The 17048-nt window shown below is 36.6% G+C and overlaps 1 protein-coding gene across 4 annotated transcripts in view; it reads left to right on the forward strand.

Moving 5' to 3' along the window:
- The window catches only part of LOC139965585 (secretagogin-like), a 113349-nt gene that overhangs the window by 37537 nt on the left and 58764 nt on the right, over positions 1-17048 (forward strand). Inside the window, exon 1 of one of the 4 annotated variants that reach the window (XM_071968112.1) lies at positions 13768-14060. The exons of the other annotated variants lie outside the window; for them this stretch is intronic. The gene's annotated coding sequence lies outside the window, so the exon portion shown is untranslated. Of the gene's footprint in view, positions 1-13767; positions 14061-17048 lie in introns of those variants that run through there. 4 annotated transcript variants of the gene reach the window in all.

The following is a 17048-nucleotide window of genomic DNA, read 5'->3' on the forward strand; positions in this document are numbered from 1 at the left end:
GAAGGAGATAAACTGTGGAGGGACAAAGAGAGGATTAAAGGCACAGGGTAGGGAATAAACTGGAGAGGGACAAAGACAGAAAGGTGTGGAGAAAAAAGGAGGGGAAGAGAGCTGTGAGAAGATGAGTGAAAGGGGGGGGGGGAGGGAGAAAGGGGAGAGGGAGTAGGGAACAGAGGAAAAGTTAGTCATGTCCTTCCTGAATGTTCAGCCCATGAGGTTGAATGGTACGAAGGTGTTTCATCCAGAGCCTCTCTCTGCTGATTCGTACTAGGTCAGGACGGCTACCTAAGGATTCAATCCCATGTAGGTATAGTGTTTGTGATTGATATTTATGAAACATACCCAAACTGGGTGTCGTGATATGCCAGCGATTTGAATATTCATATTGACTTTCGTTGATATGAATTTTAAATAGCGTTCAATCTGAACGCAGTTCGAGTTGAAAATCCGGTGAATGATCGCGGACGGTGGTATTACGGATGCAGCTAACCGGTGCAGGGGTAATATACGTCTGTTGTGCTGGCAAGCTTAAGGGCTGATCCTATCATATACCTAGTACTGTCGTTGACGGTTATCTGTGCCCTTTGTAAATTTTATGAGCATACTATGTACGTTCAAAATTGAGCTCACACACGTCGGCTCAGTCTGTCTTTGTTTCAATGTCATTGGTTATACATGAGTTGCTATATGAAAATAATTCTGATATCTCTATCTGTACTAATAATCGCCAGAACATTGTGCAATTGTTTTATATCTAATGTCTCGGAGATACACCCGCACCCATTCAGTTTTTTTTGTTGAAATATTATTTTTTTGATCCGCCTAAAGCCCGTCCAAAGAGATTCATGCCCTTAACAAACAAATCGGGACATTTGGATCCCCCGCCCCCACCCCGCCGTATTCTTGAAATCCTTGTGTACGTCGAAAACATCTACTATATCACTGTTTCCGCATCTGAAAAAACGAAGCCTATACAGAGAAAGATATTCTACGAAGTTTGAAATACGATTGGTGCCATCATAAGAACATGCTTGTTCAATATTCTTGGAGGTCATATTATTTTAAGGTGGCATACTCCTATTAGAGTCTATATCAATCCCCTCGATTGTTCTCCTTCAGGAAAAGTGCCAAAAAGCAGCAGGAGAACATCTTTTGTGACCTGTTATCAATCATAATCTAGTTTTTTGTGGCTTGCATGTTGAAGAGCATGAATGGAAGTACATGTGGTGAGAAAATTGGCTTCCCAGGAGCAGCGTAGGAAATTTGTTTACCACTGAGTGAAGAGGTTTGTTTACAAGTGACGAAAACTTCCGGCTCGGATAGCAAAAAATTTTCACGGTCATGGTACGGAAAATTGATGGTGCCATGAAAGGCCAACTTGTCAGCTATCCGGTGATGGGTAGCGTTAAGCTAGTGAAAACTTCTATCTAGACTTAGAGACCACATTACTTTTGTGATTTAGTGTGTAAGTCAATGGGGCTTTTAATGGGCGTATGCTACCTTAAACACTCTTTCGAAACGTAAGCCGCTTTTGATTTTTTGTTTTTAACTCATGTAAGTTTTAATTGGATACAATTGCACTGCAGGCACAGAACACAGGGGTGGATCTTTTAACATACCTTACCAGAGAATACCCCTAGAGTTCCTACAAACGATATTATACATTGTATCATAAGCCATTTGTTTTCATTGGTTGTAGCACAGAAGGGGACAAACTTTATATCAATTTTTGTAAATTATTCTCACACCTAAATCTCAAGAGAGTCAATATTTCTCTTGCTTTCATAATAGTATGTTTTGGTTCACTGCATATTTTCCGGCTAGCTTTTATAAAATGTTGTGACCGTATTTGACTGGCTTTTTAGAAAGCGCTGAACGAACATAGAGCCACTATAAGATAGACATAATTTAGGCATCTAATGGAGTTCCCTGAAATATTATCCGTAAGACGTTTGTCAATACTCTATTTTTTTGGGTTGCATATTGGGCTCATCGGATCATATTGTCTGAGAAGACGAGGCAGTGCATTAGGAAAGGCAATCTGATACTATTTGCAACCTTTGAAACATTATGGTGTATAAGAGCTTCCGGTAAGGCCAAATTGGTCATAGCATCCTAGCTTTTTAGGGCAGTTTTAAGACTGTCGAAACATTGATAAAACATGCTACCTTGATCTGTCGGATTTTTTATTGATAACCAATTTGTGCTCTGTACCTTTGAGAAACTTGTGAAAGTGAAATTGAATGTGTAAAATTGCTTAAAAACGAGAATATCGTCACGAGGAAGGGATGGAGGGAGCGGTGCGTAGTTATAAAATACTTTATGAAAGAACAAAATGTTCGCGTGACGATATTGTTTCCCAATTTGTTTTATCAAAATGTACAGTTAAACGAAAATCATTGAAACTGTAATCTACATTGGTTAAATCTGCAACTGGAAAGCCGACAGGGCGCGGCATTGGCTGATCCAGAATATCTCGTAAGAAGGGTCCCGGGAGAAAATAGCTATGCGTAAGAAGACATAAGGGTGAAACTTAAGAAATGCCCGTCTGCGAGGCGTGTCAAATTATTCACCTTTTCTCACTTTGTATCCTACATGCTGAGCTATCTATCAACATGCATCACTGCATTGCATATGATTGTGTGCAGTAATGCATTCGATTAACATATACTTGGATAAAAAATGGATTTTAAATAATAATTTACTTCTTGGTGTTTATTCATAATTATGTTAACTCTCATATTACTACGTAAGTCGATTTAGAGAAATCAGAGGGTATTTCGAAGACATCTAAATATAGCGACAGGTAGTTATCTATCTGAAATTAGCTGATCGTCATGGAAACAAGAAACCGTCGCGGTATGATACATTGAGAGCAGACGGCTGGTGTTTCCGGCAATGGCTACAATAAACAGTCATGTTTCTATCAGTGACCTTGCCATCTTCGCCGCGAGTACAGAATCCAACCAGCCCACAGTTTACCTATTTAATTCACAATCGGTTTTGTACCATGTATGGTTTGTAAAGCGATTCAGGGACTAACAGTATCTGATGTTAATCAATTGGCTATTGGAGCTACTGGAATTTGACTTTTTGATTGCAACGATGCAAAATTGGACCTCGCAACGCAATGTCTCTATATACACTGCCAGTGTTTGCGAAAGCTTTCAATGCAATTTGTATTGGAGGCTCGATAACGCAAAAAAGTCTTTGTTTTTGTTGAGACCGGTGAAAATGGTATATATGCAGCTACATGTACTTTTTTTTGTCAATATTTGCCAATGCCACAAACAAGAATATTTCAGGGTAGTTTGTTTGTTGGTTCTTTTTATTAACTTATGTTTCATACGAGAAAGGAAAGATATGTACTGGTGAGAATGTCTACAAGCAGTCTAGTGTGATCATTATATGATAGCTTTCAAAATAAAAAATATCAATAATTTGCAGGGGTAATCAAGACATTAAGAAACGTGTTACCAGAACTATACTCAACAATTTTTATAGGCTGTTGTCGCGCGCTATGAATCACTGTCGAAAGTACCTTACAGTAATTCCATTACTTGTGACAAAATGCTTGTATCTCTGTTAATGATTGTAATAAAACAAATCGTGGTTTTTGATGTGCATCGTAAAAGTTTCGCAACCCTACTAACGGCGCTCTTTCAGAACTGTATATACCAGAGTCAAATTAAGTCAGTGCTTGCGTGTGCGTATGTGTGTGTGTGCTTGAATATACCAAGCGGTGTTATGAGGCTTGTAGGTAAATAACATGTTTGACCCGACCGTGGAAATATTCAAAATTCCATGATCAGGCGGTATTCGCATATAACAACCAAACCTAACCGATATCATTGTTTAGTGTCATATATATACGTGTATTTCAGCTAACAAAAAGATTGTTCCACGGACTGGGAAATATCACAGTTGAAATGTTCCTTCACAGACTAAAGGCTTGAACAAGTCTTATTATGACATCAACGAACTGCGTGTATTTGCTTGACCGCTTAGTGGATTCCTATGTTTATGGCAACGTTTACTACCACAGTTGAATCTGAATACTGTTAAGTGAAAACATTACCGTGACCTACCAGTGACATCGTTTTCAGTGTCACCTATGTGTACATTCGCCTTCAAAACGTTAATTGAAAATTAAATAAAGTAGAATCATTCACCTCCTAGTGCTACCATAACATCGCCCACCAGCAAAATGGTATTCCCTGACGCGAACGCGAAGTCCAGAAATCTCCCAAACATTGTATATATATTGTTTATATATATTACATATATATATATATATATATATATATAATATATAATATATTTTTTATATATATATTTTCTTGAGATATATCCTGTTATGCGTGAATCTTAAGTTGCTTGGTCAATTTTACACAGTCACAATTAAATGCAAAATTCAGCTTTAAGATTGTTGAGAAATGTGTTTTATATTTTCACGAGGCAATATTGAGTTGCTGCTTTAAATGGTGAGTTATATATTGGTCACGCCGGAATTTTAATGTCTTAAAAACAAAACAAAAAAACCTCTGCCATCAACAAATATATCTTTATTGCAAGGGTCACGTGAAAAAGCTAATTTCACGAGGGAAATATGACAAAAAAATACGAATATGTAACCTTTTTCACAAAATTCCACCAGCCATTTCCCGTGGAATACTTCAAGGAAGCAGGTACTTCATTTTCCGTACTTAATAAATACATCCCCTTTCAGTTTCCATCTAAGTAATTGTCTAGATCTTTATTAAACTTCAGCAATCTTGAAATATGATTAGCGACGTCATTTTATTCTGTATAAATCATAAAGTGGTACTCCACTTTACAAATGGCGTTTTGTTTTTGTTATTAGCCATGAGGGTGCTGGAGGTGAAGATATAGCATTTAACAGATACTTTGCATACCTCATGATAATCATATACATATCTTAAATGCTGGATCTCTTAGCCAATCAGAGATTTGCATTGAGTCATTGAGTTGGGTTGATTAAGCTTCAGTGGGGTTGAGTAGGGTTGTAAGGTAACCACATTAACGATATCTGAGTATAGTAGAGGAAAGCTCGCAAATAACTTGTACATATGTTGCTACAAATTTTGTAGGACCTAGCGATGTGCAAAAAACCCCCAAACAACGTAAGGACCTACAGTTATCTGTATCATTTGTTTTCACTTAATTGTATAAAAATCCAAAATGCGGTACTGATCTGTACACAAATATGAAAGCAGCTGTTCCTTATTCCGGACAAGTTATGAAATCAAGAAAGTACTTTTCATTTACAAACTGACAAGTGTCCTTTAATCAGCTAATGTAATAGGTCTTTAAAGTCCGCGGTAATAAACCCATCTTCATAGATGATTGTTTAGATACGTTTTTTTTTTCTCCGTAACAGCAGTTTTTTGTAAAGTCATCTTAGAGGAACTCCTTGTGAATGTTTAGAGTTGGTTTTGGTTGATCAGGATTCAGGATTTCGATCCACAAGAACCTTTGGGTTTCAACAACCGCTGTTACTTTCTTTGTTTCGCCTTCATGGAATGTCTCTTTAGGCTTGATGATCTTACTTATCTTCTTTGATAAATTTGGAGAGAAGTTGCTAGCAGTCAATAACATTGTGTGAACGTTCTTCGCTTTCGACTTTTAGCTTAAAATCAGGATGAAATACATATCGATCATGTTACTCGCACCACATCCACAACTGCATAGAGGATAGCATTTACATTAAAAAACAACCAGGGAATTGCCCTGGAGTTTATACAATTGTCATATAAATTATGTCGATATTGGATGATTCATTTGCTTGTTCCATATATCTATATATTTATATCAATCTACGTAAAAAAATCACACGCTTTAATCTCAAGAGAATAAATAATTCTCTGGATGTCGAAATCATGTCTATTGGTTCAATGCAGCTTCCAGCTATAGCGATTACAATATGTCGTGACCGTATATTTGATGATTGACTTTATGGAAAGCACTGATGGAGCAGCTAATGGAGTTCTATGTAACATTATCTGTAAGACGCTTGTCATTGCACTTTCATTTGGGTGCATATGGCTATGTTGTCTGAGAGAGTGAGGCATTAGAGTGGATGGAGAACAAATGAGCTGGAATTTAAAACATTAACATGCTGTTACACGGGCTCGAAACACCTGTATCATTTCACACGACCAGCACAAACAAATACCGCGTATTGGCGTTCACTAGCCACTTGGTCATGCTAACCGATACTTCCAAGTAGCTCTGAAAATGTCAGCAATTTGGTTAAATTATAATAATCTTGATGTGTCAGAAGAAGGAATGTAACCACAAATGTATTTTCTTGTCGTAATTGCCAAGTTGTGGTCTACTTCTGAGAACATTCAGCGAGTGACAAGTAGCAAGTTCTACCTTTACACATCCCGTCTTGGATAAGATTCAGTGTAGTAAGAAATCACTCCTTGAAAACCAAATAAACTATTTCCGCGACGCCATTGTTTCCTATTTTGTACGTCCACAGTTGAGTTGAGTGAGATGAGACAGTTTACTAGCAAAGGACGCTATGAAGAATGAACCTTCTGTTCAGTTTATAACTGGGGCGTCGATGATACATGGAATGGAAACATGTAAGTATTAACGAATGGGATAGATTGTGTCTCCACATGTGTCTATCCTTCTCAATTCACAACATGTCCCATGGACGGGCAAGAAGAATGAAGAGGGTCTGGTCCACCCTGATACAATCAGGAAGATGCAGGGGCGTAGCGAGGAATTTGCCAAGGGAGGGGCGACAACTGTAGCAGCTGTAGCAAACTATCTAAGCGTATAGCGCCACCATATTTTGGTGCGAAGCGTACAAGAACATTTTTGGCCGAAAATGCCTCCCAGATCGCTGGAAATGGCACTTCCCAGCCTTGAAGTTACATCATAGCATTTTTTATTTTGAAATTACTAGCGATATCATAAAAAATACGCCCCCTTCTCACCCCCCCCCCCCATTGGCTACGCGCCTGGGAAGATGCATGTGAATTCACAGAAAGACAGTAGTCAGTGGACAAACTTCAATTCATTTAACAGAAGCTGAAAACTTGTTTAGGGAGTGGATTTACATCATCTTATCTTGTGCTGAACCGTCAATCGGAAATGTTTATCATTAAACCAACATTGAGTGCACATTAATAGCTCTTGAGCAATTTACATCTTTTTTACATTGTTTACAACAAGTATGCATAAGTTAACACATGGGAGATGAAAATATAGATATTATTGACATATAATGTTTACCATTGGCTATAACAGTCAACTTTCTCTCTATCTGAAAGTTGTCTTCCTCGTCTATATTTCTCTCTGCTAATTGTCTGATTGTGTGAGTCGTAAAATTTTATACATTTTCTGTTGGATAAGATCAAACTAGATCAATCTTAAGAGGGATAAGAGGGAAAGATTTCTTGATACGGTAGTGTCTATATATAGTTTCATGTAGCAATATAAAAAAGAGTTAAGTTATTCTGTGAGCTCCTTTAAGCCCCTTATAGCCAACCTTAAAACAGCCCACAGATTTTACAATGCATCAATGGAAATTTTTTCTCACGCTCCATTTCAAAGAAATCGTTAAGGTAACTGTTTGTTACTTGACCTTCATTTCATCCTTCTAGAACAATGCGATTTTAGGACGCAGGTGTTCGATCTCGACGAGTAGGCGTGTAGGGCAGATCTTGCTTTCGCTTGTAAATTGTTCTTTGGAGCAATGCGCTGATTTAAACAGTTAACATTTTGGAGGGCGTGTTGCGATTCGACCAATCAACAGTTCGGGTATAAAAACCCATCGTAGTAGATTCTCTCGACTTTCTAGGGCTAGATTGTAATCCCCTTAGACTGGTCAGATCTATATTCTAGACTCAAAGAGAAGGACCTGGAAATAATTGTTACCATGATGCCGGCTGTATGATTTCATTTCCAAGGTAGTGTTGCAAATCCACCAATGTACAGTTCGGATTTAACAACCCATCGTAGTACATTCCCTCACGATTATAGGGCTAGATTGTAAGCCCCTGAGACTTTGGTCAGATCTGGATTCGGTACGCGAATGAGAAGGATCTAAAAATAATTGCTACCATGCCGGCTGTATATTTTCATTCATTGAGCTTTTCCTACTTTTACATTCATATTTCTTATTAATTTTTGAGAGAAGGAGAAAAGCCACCCAAGCCGAAAAGGTGTGAGCTTATATTTGTTCTTAACGTGTAGCATGTTATGCATTTATATGCCAGGGTGTAATAACACACTAACACGTGTTATGTTTTGGGAGCATGCGAGAGCTAGATACAATACAGTAAATCGTAGTGGTATTATAAATATTGTTTTATTTTTTATTTTTTATATTTTTTATTTTTATATAGCCTAATATAAAATATTTTTTGATTTTTGATTTTTCATATTTTTTTATATTTTTATATATTTTTTTAACACAGGCCGCAATAAAATGTGCCTCTGGCTTCACACGTGTTATCATGTTATAACACAGATGCATATAAATGCGCAATATTTTCAAGTCGAAAACGCTATTATAAGCAACTGTACAATTCGGTTCGGGTGGAAAAGCATAATTCAACGGAAATTCAACTTCGAACCTGCCATGGTTCATTTGGAGTGCTCACGTCTTTAATTGATATTCTTCGTAGCCTTACCGTTGAATAAACCCGTGTCCGCTATAGCAGATGCCAGCAATAGTCCCATCCCGTAACATAACATGAGATTCCATTTACTTACAAGACAAAGATAGTTCATTATGCATGTATAATGTCATATGTTACTATGTTACTATGCATTTACAATGAATTTTCACTAAATGAATGTTACATGTGTCTTCTATCCAGTTAAATGTTAAGAATGTTCACGAAAACAATGTACTCTATCACGAAATACTTAAATTATTGGAAACTCCAAAATGTCATTTAAATTTGGTCAATAATATCGAAAAGTCTCTCAACTCATTTTGTGTTTGTTAATGAAACTCGTGATTATAGAGAGGTCTTCCTTCTTCTATAGAAGAAGTTATCTTTACCACCCACCCACGCCATTTGAATTTGGTTTTCTATTTTGTTTATTACAGGAAGCGCGCACATTGCTACTTCTTTCTGGCTTATGCTGTTTTCCTTGGTTACTTTTTTTCTGTAATAACTGCAAATTTGGATTCGAAAATGATTATTATGCATGTGTCGGAAATTCCCCCCCCCCCCCCAATAAAAACGAACTCGCCCACATCATCCCAATGCGCGAAGTAAAGACAACTTTCATGGTTAGGAATCACACTTGTTGACTGTTTTTCAGTTGTGTTTAGCATCTCATCAACATGAAGACAGGTAAGTATCATTGCATGTAAATACCCAAACTAGTGAGGTTCAGTCTTTTGTTGTTGTAACAATCAATGTTTTGGATATTGTATCAGAAGGTGAAAGCAATCTAGGAATCACATATAATGAGGAACATTTCTACTGTGGAAATTAATCAGTTGCCATGGTGAATGGTAGGACGCTGCTACTGAATGAGGCATATGACATAAATATCCATATACTTCTGGCCATGCTGAATACACATGATCTGCAAAGTTATATTTTATATTTTCTGCCAAAACAACCCATTTCTGATAAAGAAAGCTCTGACACCCTTGTTGCAAATAATGGGACCTGCTCTATATTTAATAATATTGAAGTGACATGAATATACAGGTTTGCTGTAAATAAGTTGACTGCAAACGATGAAACAAAGATATGTAAAACTCACTTTTACCAAGTAGAAATAAAACTACAAATCAGAGACTTGTCATCTACAATATAACATTAAGGAGAGGCTCAAGATACAATTGTACAATTAAATGTTGTACACTGAAGATTTGTTTTTGTTTTTTTGCTTTGAAATTTCCAACTGAGGATACATGCACTTTAATTCAACCAACTGCCAATAGCTCAAGTAAATTCACAATATAAAAGTGATAACTTCAGCAATAGCTTCAAGTTACGCATTCCACACTTGGCTGAGAGTAAGTGACCAATCAGTTGTGAAGACAAATCAATATTTTTAAGACTTTGAAAGAATGATGTGCATGGAAGTATATGAAGAGAATATTGTTATTGTAATGGTTTCAGTGACCTCAAATAACCCCTGCATGCATAACTTGTAGATGGTATCAATCACCTTGCAACTCATTTTTCTGTGGGACTTTTAACTTGATGGCATAAGTTGTAGTTTAATGTAAGGCAAAATGAAGCATGTCTTTGTTGTACCAAACACAGTTTTAGTTGCTTAACTTTTGTATAGCTGTGGATTCTCTCATAGCTGTGATCACAATTATCGCTCAACTGCCTGCACCAGTTAGCATTAATGAGGTTTAACCATGACTCTTTAATTACTATAAAGAACAGGCTGCAGCGGCTAGGTCACTTTAATTACTTGCAAACATTTCGTAATCACAAAAAATGTTCACACTTGACACACCTAAGCTGAATATCATGTTCAACTTTGCATTTTGTTTACCCTTCTATGAAATTGGTATATAAATTGTAACCATGACTTCAAAGAGATGAAGGGCACATCTTCGGTAGATAAGCGTACAGCATTCCATAGCAATATATCAGAACATTTGGTATGGAGATATTTGACTTATACTTAACAGTTTTTTAGTTGCATTTCATTGAACAGTGATTAACATCAAAGGACTGCAGCCTTCAATTTTTTTTTTCACGTAGTCGGTAAAAGTATTAGGAGGCTCAATTTTGTGTTTCATCTACGCTGGCATGGCTTTTAGCTCCTCTTAGGACATATCATCCATTTTTGCTGATAAAATGACACATAACAGCAGAAAGAGTTATTTCTTTCTGCACCTAACAGAAGCTGGTCACATTTGTCAGAGTTTATTTATTAATTAAAAGCAATTCCAACGGTCTCTGTCGGAGTTCTATACCATGTTTGAATACTTACTGAGTTTATATCTTTATAAACATTCCTCTTTCAAGAGACTTCTGATAGGCCAATGAAAATCGCCAAAACTGTAAATGTGTCCCCTTTTGAATGTTGTTAACTTCAGAAATCAATGCCTATAAGGAGCCCCTTCTATGGGCAGTTCAATTTATTGAGATTAACACCAATTGCATGATCTGCTGTGCCTAATATGGAAATAAAATCTGCCTAACTGACAGTACCCCAAAACCTACCCCTAGAGGGTATAATCGAAGAATATGAGCAGCATGAGATCTTACATATATCAAATTGACATAGAAAGCTCTTTTAACAAATGTAATAATCCAATAATTCATATACAGGTCTGTGTTCGTGAGGCCTATAACATCAAGAGTGCCAAGCTGTCACCTAGTTATGTGGTGCTTCCTTTTTCATTTCTCATGTATGGAAACAAATGGATGTAAGGATAAAAAGTGACTAGTTTTAGCCTAACCCTACATGATTGCATGGGTAGGCTTAGCTTAATGAGCCTCCCCTCACTGACCGCTGATCATTAAGATTGAAGTATAGTCTAGATTGGTATTAACCATACACAAATGTCATGGTTTTTATAAAGTAATAGTATAAAAACATCATTTTTGTCATTAAATTTCACATCACCAATACATATAACCTAAAACAGCTTATCATATAGTATGTATACACACACACACACACATATATATATATATATATATATATGTGCTACATACAAAAACACATCCTATTGCTTTCAATTCACTGCCCTCGGTGAAACTACTATTCCATTCTGAGACTTCCAAAATGACCTTACAGGATCCATATAGAATCCTTTTAGATTTCAAGATTTAAGAGAGTTTCTCGTGGTTTCAATTAGAATAATGGTTTTCGAACCCACGATATCAGATTGATCTTGCGCATAAGTTCTGGAAATGGGTTATTGTTAAACCATCAGCCAACCCATCACTCTTTGAGGTTTATTTACGTTTAGTTTGATATTGATAACTCTGCAGTCTGGATTACGATGATTTATAGGGAAAGACTGCAGCCAAATTGGTTATCACAATAATTAATGGCGTCATATGGTTTGTTTTGAAAAATACAGAAAATGGCATTGAAAATGTATAACAGATGATGGAGTGCTAGGTTGCTGACCGTGTCCGTGTACAAAACATTTTTGTTACTACTATACAGCGAAACTCGCCAGTTATGAGTCAGTTTAACCCTGTTGACCGAATGTAGAATGTATATTTTAATACTGAACGAGAAATATGTTACAGATGTTGCCACGAGGGGGGAAACGGTGTAGATATCTTTCTTCATATCTACGCTGAACTGTTTTGATTGATATTCTCTGATATTATACAAGAACTCTTAAATATATTCCCTTTTTAATGTAACGCGACTATAAATTTAGTACGAAATATTTAAAGTCTGAAGTATCGAATGCTATAAGTGTTATTGAATTGTTGTTGAGAAACTGACTAAAATTTCAACTGCTGTAATCCATACATTCAAGAGGCTCGTGATGTTGCATTTCCTATCAACTTCGAAACTTGATATAAGGCTTCTCTCTCATTATGACGTCAAAAGACGGCATTCTTGGATGACATGTAATGTAAGGTTTGTAGTAATCTAGTCGCAGATGATCTTGTGAACACAAATCTGTTTCGCCTCTCTACTGAAGGTTTGAATCTAAAAACAGAGCCAAAAAGAGGTTGAAATGTAAGTAACAGGTGACATTAAGCTGTATACTTGTTTTGTCATCAGTTGGCTCATTTAAATGTACATTGAATTATTTTGTTCCTTGTTCTATGCATATCGAAAACTCATTTACTAGTTTACTTATAGTTGCGAAACATTTGGAGTCAACAACGGACGGCTGTGAACTTAATTTTTTAATTCACAAGTCATATAACATCTTGTGATCGTAAACAAACCGAATATTGTATGGTTATTTCAAGTAAAATGGAATGGAATTTCATAAAGTTTCTTATCATGTAATCAGTTATATTTAGCTCCAAACAATGTAAAACAAAACACAATAATCTGGATACTGCTTAAAAATAATACAAAGAAGAAACACTTAAGTTAATGAAGTTTAAAAAATCTTGTTAAAGTTTCTTATTGCTAGTTCACTTTAAAGGCATTTAAACTTCACAATAATCTTTATGAATAATCAAGAACTTAATTTCTCTTTAATATTCCTTGTATTAAATGGCCATTTAGTATACGATATAATTAATATCCTCTGCGTTTCTTTTATCTATGCATCATTCATGAGCAAGCATCTTTTACTAGCTGTTACCATACTATATCTTTGTTAGCTTAAATGAACAAATCTGCTCTGTTACATAAATGTTGATATTATAAATATTGTAATGTTTCATGTAGTTTTCATGTTTTACAGAACTTCGACACAGAAATGTAGAAAGGAAGACGAACGAAATGATAAAGTGCAGACGCTTCCAAAAGAGTCATTCTTGTCTTGATTTTATTGCTGTATTGTGTTATTGATGTTTTGCTCTAGCCATTCTCATACAAAATATATCCCTTTTTTTATTAAATGTTTATTCAGAAGTGTTCTGTGCTTCTGCCATGTTTGTGTTACAGTTCATTATTGATCTGATTTCAGGAACAATACACTCGATAATTCTCCCTCATCTACACTAACCTATAGGCCTAGCTGAATAAAAACTAATAATCTTCAGGGTAATATAGCTACAAGCCACGCCCACATTTTTGCCAATCAAATCGCACACGCGTTGGTTTTTTTCATTATTAACAATACTATACACAGCTTAAACGCAGCAGCTAGTGAAACGTGGATGTAAATGCGTTATTGCATTGGTAGTGGCCGTGTTGAATGCAGCGAGATACGGTGCTGTTTCATTGTGAAGTCAGTAGAATCCCCTTGATATTTTTCTAGTGTTTTCAAAACACATCGGCAGTATAGTCAGTCCGATATCGTTGTTGTTCGAAAGCATATATCGTATGCATTCAGTATAAGGAACGTACCTCGAGGCTGATACAACTGTTTCCTTTAGCCTGCCAATAAAACCGAACTTCTTCTTGGACCATCCTTATACTCCTTACAGGTAAAATTTCATTATCATATTTCTTTCCAAACATAAAATTGTTGGGCTTCATATTGGGTTTCATCTTGTTATAATTGTCACTAAATTTGAAACGTACTGACAGGAAAGGTTACTATCGCGCGGATATAGATTCCGCTCTCGACGGTAGTTGAACGTGTCTGTTTGTGACATAAGTTGATTAGGTGCTTTATATTTATCAGGAATTGAGTAAGGTTTTCAATTGCAACATTAGACGCAATATGTCGTTTGTAATTCGGTTAACTAACGTTTCTTGTTAAAGCTTTGTCGTAAATTTCGTCTGCCTCAAAGACGATCAAGTGAAAGCACCATAGCACATATAGCATATACCACCCAACATATTCATTGTTTGCTTATCTTATCTCTAAATTAGTTGCGTGAGAAGCATCCAGGTGTCAATTAGTGGTTCTTATGTAAAGGTTGTGTTCTTGGTAAGAGTCTTTGGTATATGGCTAATAGGCCTATATGTGTTTTGCTTGGCGATATCTTACACGCTGTCTTACATTACGGGTCTCATTTTTACCGGTACGATGGCAGTAAACAAATTAATGAAGGGTTGCAGTACCGTTTAAATTTCTTTCTGATCATTTGCAATGTTAAAGTAACAGTTACTTTTAAACTAAAATGCAACATATTACTTTTTAATTAGAACATGTTGCAGTCTTAACGTAAACAATGTAAGGTAGATTTTGTTCTTGGGAGACTTGGGCTCCATAGAAGTACAGAACACTCTTAACTTTCAATTGTTACCGAAAGAACAAGTTTAACGTTTGACACGAATACAAATGCACCTATATGTCAAGTATGTTCAATTTTATTGTTGTAAGTGTCTTTCTCTCTCATTTCCTTTGGTTGCGAACAGCATTTAACTTAAAGAAAAGAAGTTGGTGTATTACTGATAAACGGGGGAAACTGTTATACAACTATGATGCAGTTAGAGAAAGGCTGGATCTAGAGTGAGATGCAAAAATAAAATTAAGTGGGAATTGAAACTTTTTTTTACAGGAAAGAATGTCGGCATGGCAGTGAAGTCAATGCGACTTACTGAGTTCTGTTAGCTTAGAAGAAGTCTTGGATATTCGGATTATTTATCGTGTCGGCTTACTTTAATCCGTAGCTGCAAATGAATTGTTTTATTTTTATCTGGCATGGCAGGTCGTTTCTGAATTTTAAGCGGAGAACTGCCGTGGTGTTTATATTTAGTACCCAGAAATTGTCTTTACCTATTCTAGATTTGTCTGTTCAAGGATGTTTTGTTCCATGGCAATATCACGTCAATTCTCAATCGAATGAGTTGGTTGATTGAAGTGATTTATTTCAGGTTGGTTGATTTGTTGTTTTGATCGCCGATCTATGTTGAGTCATTCTCATTCTTAAAAGGTTCGTATGTTGTAAATATTGCAGTGGATGAGGTAAATTAAAGAGAGGCAGATTAATTTCTGCCAGATTCGGAACGTGCGTGTAGTTTGGTTGCTCTGAAAGGCCCCAGTAGAATCGACAAGGAAGCACGTCTTACTATTTTTTTTTGTACATGGCGATTATCTTGTATTTTATGTTTTGTTTGCCTCGGATGAAGTGTCACCCTGAAATGATGCCCCGAACTAAAATGTCCAGTGGGTTTCTAGGTCTTGCAATTGAAATGACAGCCGGGTGTGTGGAAATGGAATGTTTCTGGTACAATGACGTAGGTGGCAACAGCTTGGTGAGAGGTAGTTGTGCTTGTTTGTGGGTTTATTGAACAAGTCTTTTTAGATTGAGACAATTTGTAGGGTCACAGAGGTGTCCAGAAAATAAACGTCATGTCTAGAAAATCATTCTGCGGTGAATTTGCTTTTGTGATGAAACGAGTTTATGTCATCAATGAAAAGTTTTAGATTTGCCTCACCAGGGGTCCATGTCATGGAGATATCTTCAATGAAACGTACGCACGTGTGGAGTTTCAAGTTTTGTCGAGACAGAAATGTTGTCTGGAGTTTCCCCATAAAGATGTTGGCAAAAAGAGAATCCCTATTTGGCACCCATTGCGGTGCCATGAATCTTGAGGTATAGTGTTTGTTGCTAAATACAGATTGTATAGTCAAATTAAGTTTTACCACCAATTGCTTTGTAAGCGTTTGTCAGTGCATGCCGAAATGCCTTCTTCGTTAGGAATATTGGTGTTTAATGAAGAAAAAACCAAGGTTACTAACAGAATAGAAGAGTGAATATTGTTTATATGTCCCCAGTTTTCCGAATATACTCCGTATAGTGTCCTGAACAGAGGACGGATGGGCTGAAACAAGAGATTGGATAACAAGATCCACGAATTTGGATTTTTTTGTCAGTGGCCGTTCCATTACCAGAGATTATGGGCCTCCCATGATTGCCTTCCTTCTAACTTTTGGGCAGAAAATAGAAGCGACCAGGTTTAGGTTCGTTTTCAAGGCCGGTATTTTTTTTTGGTCTAACTAGAATCAATTTGCTGGTTCAGTTCGTGAATGGTTTTGCGACAAATACTTATTTGCACAGCCATTGATTTTAAGCCAAGCCTTCTTTAAAATGCCTTTCAAACTAGAAAGGCTGTCGCTACCAGAGTAGGGTAAAACCGGCAGCACGGACCTGATTTTTAAGTCCTTTTGATACCGTTTTTTTTACGGTATATTCTGTAGTTCACGGAAAAGCGATGTCGATCCCTAACCCGTTTTACGTAAAGGCGTCGCAGAGTTTTTAATGAGATACATACAGAACCCATCTTTAAGTTAAGGAAGCTCACAACCAATCGGTCAGAGAAAATAAGGGGCATGAATGTGACATTTGTAATTACAAATGTAATGTGGCATGGCGTTGTTCTCCTTAAAAAACATACCACAACACTTCAACTTCCAACGTGTAAATACTGGGCCTCTGCAGTCAATGAATTTGTCGTCCTTGAGATCAATCAGCTTGTTCCTTGGAGACTGTATTTCTCGCGTCTGTGATTTCTAAGGACTA

The sequence above is a fragment of the Apostichopus japonicus genome, chromosome 3, assembly GCF_037975245.1.
Source record: "Apostichopus japonicus isolate 1M-3 chromosome 3, ASM3797524v1, whole genome shotgun sequence".
NCBI lineage: Eukaryota > Metazoa > Echinodermata > Holothuroidea > Aspidochirotida > Stichopodidae > Apostichopus > Apostichopus japonicus.